The following is a 4,857-nucleotide window of genomic DNA, read 5'->3' as shown; positions in this document are numbered from 1 at the left end:
TGTCCATAAAACTGTTAAATGAACCCATTAAAAGATAATCTGAAATGCGACTTTGCTCAGCAATCCGCAAATCATTGTCTGAAGTTTAAACTCAGAATCCCAAATCTAAATAATCTATTTATCCAAGACTCCAAAGTATGTATTGGTATGCAAGCGATGTCATGTTGATTGATAATGTTTTGGTAGGGCTTAATTGGTCAAATCCGTCAAGGATATAGAAATGATTGGAAATGTAAGGAATTGCGTTTAAGACAAAGGTATATTCATTGTCAGCGAAGATTTTAACTCATACGAAATAAACGTTGTTCCGAAATATTTATTGTGTAATTTAAAAATTTTGATTAACTGTAAAAAGTAGCTATATTTTGATTAAAATATCATTAAACATATTTAATTTACACAATTGAAATACTGGAATATCTGTTGTTTTATTATTGTTTGTACTTAGAAGTCACATTGAAATATGTGACGTTTGACGGGGGGTGGGTTATTTTTTTGATTTATTTAACTAGGAGCTGGTGTTGTTGTTTTTAAACAAGTTAACAGCATTTTTAATTCTTTATTCCAGAGGTGTAGCGTTGTATTTCATTGATAAGGTAATGGTTTTATTTGAACATTTTCTTCTGCTTTTAAACATTCTTTTACCATCCAGGTGTTTTATATTCCTCCATTAGCTTGCTCTTCGTGCTGGTCACGAGAAGGACGAAGATACCGCTGACACAGTGGGTTGCTGTTCACTAAGATATGAGCACATAAGTAAGCTCATTTATTGTACATAATAAGTTTCTCTTTGTTCAATCAGAATAGCTATTATAGTAAACAGTCAAATTGAGGCAAACTCACTTTTTTCATACACACCTTCTGCATTTCAGCTTCCCGTGATGGGGTCAACGTGTTAAAATAATCTTTTTGTCTATTCATACTATTGGTGAGTTGAGAAGTTTAAAACTATTGCTTCAAATATTTGTTGTCGATTTACATTCAATACTCCCTAATTTGACTTTAAAATATCTATTGAATGAATCTAACGCAGGGGTCTCCAAACCTTACAGCCAGAGGGCCACATGAACTTTCATTATGAAGCATTAAAATATAAAAAAATTCCACGTTATCCTTCAGCTTTTTAATTTCGCAATGTGCTTGAAACAGAAGTAGGAAGTTGGGTCAAAAATTGACGTAAGCCACTCTTGCAAGTTGGCTTGCGTCATAACGTGAACTTTCTGCACAATGTTTATTTTGTTTAATAATATTATTATTTTTTCCCTTAAGTGTCTGTGCGGGCCGGATTGAGAGGCCCAACGGGCCGCATCTGGCCCGCGGGCCGTAGTTTGGTGACCCCTGATCTAACGCAATGTCTCTGTTCTTCCTCAGACAACATCATTAAGCAAATATCTCTTAGATCTAATGGAAAGCCTCAGTTTCAAGGTCTTCTGTAAATAAAATGCATCAATGACCTTACAAGAACAGCTGGATAAACTTGAGTTAGAAGATAATGTTGCAGCAAGAGTCTTGGGTGATAATCGCGCAAACAGAGCTATCGTGAAAAATTCAAGACGGAACGACTTTTACATGCTTAATACAATTTTACTTCTTGTCATCTCCAAAAAGCTGGAGTTTTATTGCTACATTACATTGAAATTTTAAAATTTGTAGCTCATTACAATTCCGGATCCGCCATTATTCTCAGGAAACTTCATTTAATTTATATTTTGTATGTCCGTGCCAGACTTAAAAAAGAGTTATTCCTTAAAAAAGAGTTAATTTGACAACCTGAGTAAGGTTCTTAAAAAAATAAATATTTGACACGTGCATTAGGTTGGATTTAAGAAATTTTCGCGAAGATGATATTTAGAAAAATATAAGAGTATTGTGCAAGGCGCCCTTTTCCTAAAGGTGCGTTGTCACGCAGTTGCGACTTCTAGCGAGTAAGGATAGGGACGAGTTTCTTTCAATTTTTAGACTTGTAGACATTCTAGCTATTTCATATGCTTTTCATTACTGGGAAATTTTATTGCAGTGTTAAAAAAAAAACAGAAAAAAATGAAATTCATTTTTCAGGTGGTGAGCTTCTGTTATTTTTTCATATGCCACCCTCGTTACAGTGGATAGAGTAGTCTGAAGCTGCGCACAGATTAAAAGCCTTACGCCAACATAACAGCACAAGCCAACGCTAGTCGTCATTCAAAAGGTTTTTTTCTAAAGGTCTGCCTCGAATTCGTCGTCCATGTCATCGTCTAAAAACTCCTCTTCCTCAACATCATTGTCGTCATCAATATAGACATTCGTGAATGCAGTACAAGAGCATACATCTGTGCACTTCACTCCTGCTTTATTACATGAGCAACGTTGTGAGTTGCAGCCAGTCTTACATCCACAATGAACATTATCAAGAAGGAAATCTGGCGTTGGGGGAATGGTCATCCATACGATTTGCAGTTTCCGTCAATTGTTTGCACCCGTTTTCATCCGGAGGAGGAATATCCATTTGAGGTTGTAAACAGGAACGCCAAATCGCCGCTTGGTAGTTTGACCGACGAATATGTTGAAGCAAACTGCCAGAAGTTGGTGGTAGCTGCTTATCTGAACATTTTCATGTCTTGAACAATGAGAACCGACATTTGTTGACGTCCTCAGAATTCTTGTCACCGTACAATAAACAAACAAATCTATTTAGTTGAAACACAAGTTCTTCTGACGGGGGAAATGCACTTCCTAAGGAACTAAATGAGTTCAAATATTTGTGGTTACGTAGAAGAATCTTCCAAGCTGTCTTTTTGCCCTTCCCATTAAAAGAACTGCTGGTGTCACATCCTTAAAAGAAAATTATGAAAATATTGATTACAGTATACTATTCTTTCACTTAATTTCATCGTAACAAAAGAGAACTAATGGCAACATTGGTGTTATAGAATTAGCAGTAAAGGCATGGAAACCTAGCAAGCCTTGACTAAGATTTTCCTCACTTTCTTCTACAATAGTTTGTATAGAAATCAAGCGGAAGTTATTTCCCGTTCCAGTCATGAAGCATATTTCATTGTTAATAATTCGTTGCATGGCGATCGACAACACAAAAACGTCTGTATCTGGGCTTTTGATTATGATTCTTTCGTTGGTTTCTTTAGCATGATTTGCATGTAGTAAGAGTCGAGTGTCAGCCACCTCGTGATTACACTCCAATTCATACATTTCACCGCATTCCACTTTATACTCATCTGATCTAGCTCGAGTAATACGATAGCATTTCTCCTTCGACGTTACATACAACGATGACAGATGTCCGATACAGATGATACGTAATTGCTCCAGTGCCTACAAAGAAACTGGATCAACGACTCTTTGTTTTCGCCCAGAGCAAGAAACTTTTTCCACTGCTTTGGAACATGCAGGTTTTTGTCGAATACACGAATTTTCCGAATTCCAGTGCTTTCGGATCTACTGTTCCTTTCCGATTCCTTGATACTTGTCGGAAGGTATCTATCCGCAACAAAGTCAACTCTTGTTGTTTTCCAGTCTTTGGCCAACTTAAATACGTTATTAAAAATTGCATCGCAGAATTCTCCTAACGTTTTTCATTTGCTCTTCATTGTCTGGATAAGAGCCATGGCATCGACAATGAGTGCATTGTTATCACAGTGTTCTCCATCAAACTTGCACATGAGGTGGTCACCTATACATTAAAAATCGTAAGAAATTCCTTCATGAAAACGAACACTGCAACAACAACTGTTTTTTAGCAAGTTAATCTAACCTATTTGAATCATTAAACCAAATTTGAGGTGTATTGGATACTGGGAATTCTTTGTAAATACTACTTGTCGAGACAATAACAAAACCTACCTTACTCTAACACTAATAAAGCTAACAACGAGAATCGTTATTTTTACCTTCTAAAACTTCAAATAACTTGAATTTGGTTGTTTTAACAAGACTTCCAGAAGTGGTTGCCAAGGAAAGCGGGTACGTGCCAAGACTGTACGACAAAACATTTGCAATGTCAATTTCACGAGTCTTACCTAGCATCAATAGCCGAGCAGATAGGTCTCTGTTCATTTTTAAATTAATTTCTTTCCCTGTGCTGGTTGAAACAATTGACCGTTTCTGGCACAAGAGATCTGAAATATTGTTACGGATGAACTTTGCCAAAATGTCCAGTTTTGCACTCAAAAGATTATCTCTTGCACATTTAATAAACTGCTCTTCCCCTATTTTTTCTGCCCCCCGTAGTTTATCTGCAATCTCGTTTTCCACCACCAAGCCACTGGCCAAACCAACCAAATTTTCTTCCTCAGCATAAAACGGATTGTTCATGCTCAACACTGTAGACATTACATTCTTCACTAATTTTTCATAAAGTGCACACTTAGTTTTGTCAAGATCTTTGCGGCTCCTGTAAAAATACCGTGAGATACAATTCATGACAATTCATGTATAGTGAGAGAAACTGCTGATCTACCTTGGCGTAATGTTAAAACCATCCATGCTCTTGAATTTGTTAGCAATTGTGGCTCTTTCTGATTGGGCTAACAACCATCTGTGGACCGCCGACCGATTTAATGAAAAACCAATAATGCCTCCCTTGGTTTTGGAGTCACGATTTACGGTTTGTTCAATCATCTGGTCACAAGAAACTGCGGAGAGTCCGTGACAATCTTGGCATTGGAGTGCGAAAGTTGTGGATAAATCGGGAACAATCGAACAATTTTTAGTCGAAATAAAAATCTTAGAATCAAACTGCCCATTCTTTTATTTGTAACTGTTAGTTACGATGCATAAATTTAATTAGATTATACAACGCAGGGTGTGTATTTTCAATGCTGCCATTTCCAGCCAATAAGCAATCCCGTATCTGGCATAGTT

At 36.8% G+C, this 4,857-nt stretch overlaps 1 long non-coding RNA gene across 1 annotated transcript; it reads left to right on the top strand.

Moving 5' to 3' along the window:
• Positions 1-247: 247 nt before the first annotated feature.
• LOC124436204 lies at positions 248-756 on the top strand. The gene is made up of 3 exons (XR_006945226.1): positions 248-257; positions 569-596; positions 675-756. It is a non-coding gene; the product is annotated as an uncharacterized LOC124436204 (long non-coding RNA).
• The last annotated feature ends 4,101 nt before the right edge of the window (positions 757-4,857 follow it).

The sequence above is a fragment of the Xenia sp. Carnegie-2017 genome, unplaced genomic scaffold (genome assembly GCF_021976095.1).
Source record: "Xenia sp. Carnegie-2017 unplaced genomic scaffold, XeniaSp_v1 HiC_scaffold_16, whole genome shotgun sequence".
NCBI classification, from domain to species: Eukaryota; Metazoa; Cnidaria; class Anthozoa; order Malacalcyonacea; family Xeniidae; genus Xenia; species Xenia sp. Carnegie-2017.
Note: the sequence above shows the minus strand (reverse complement) of the source record. Positions and strands in the feature narration are given on the sequence as shown.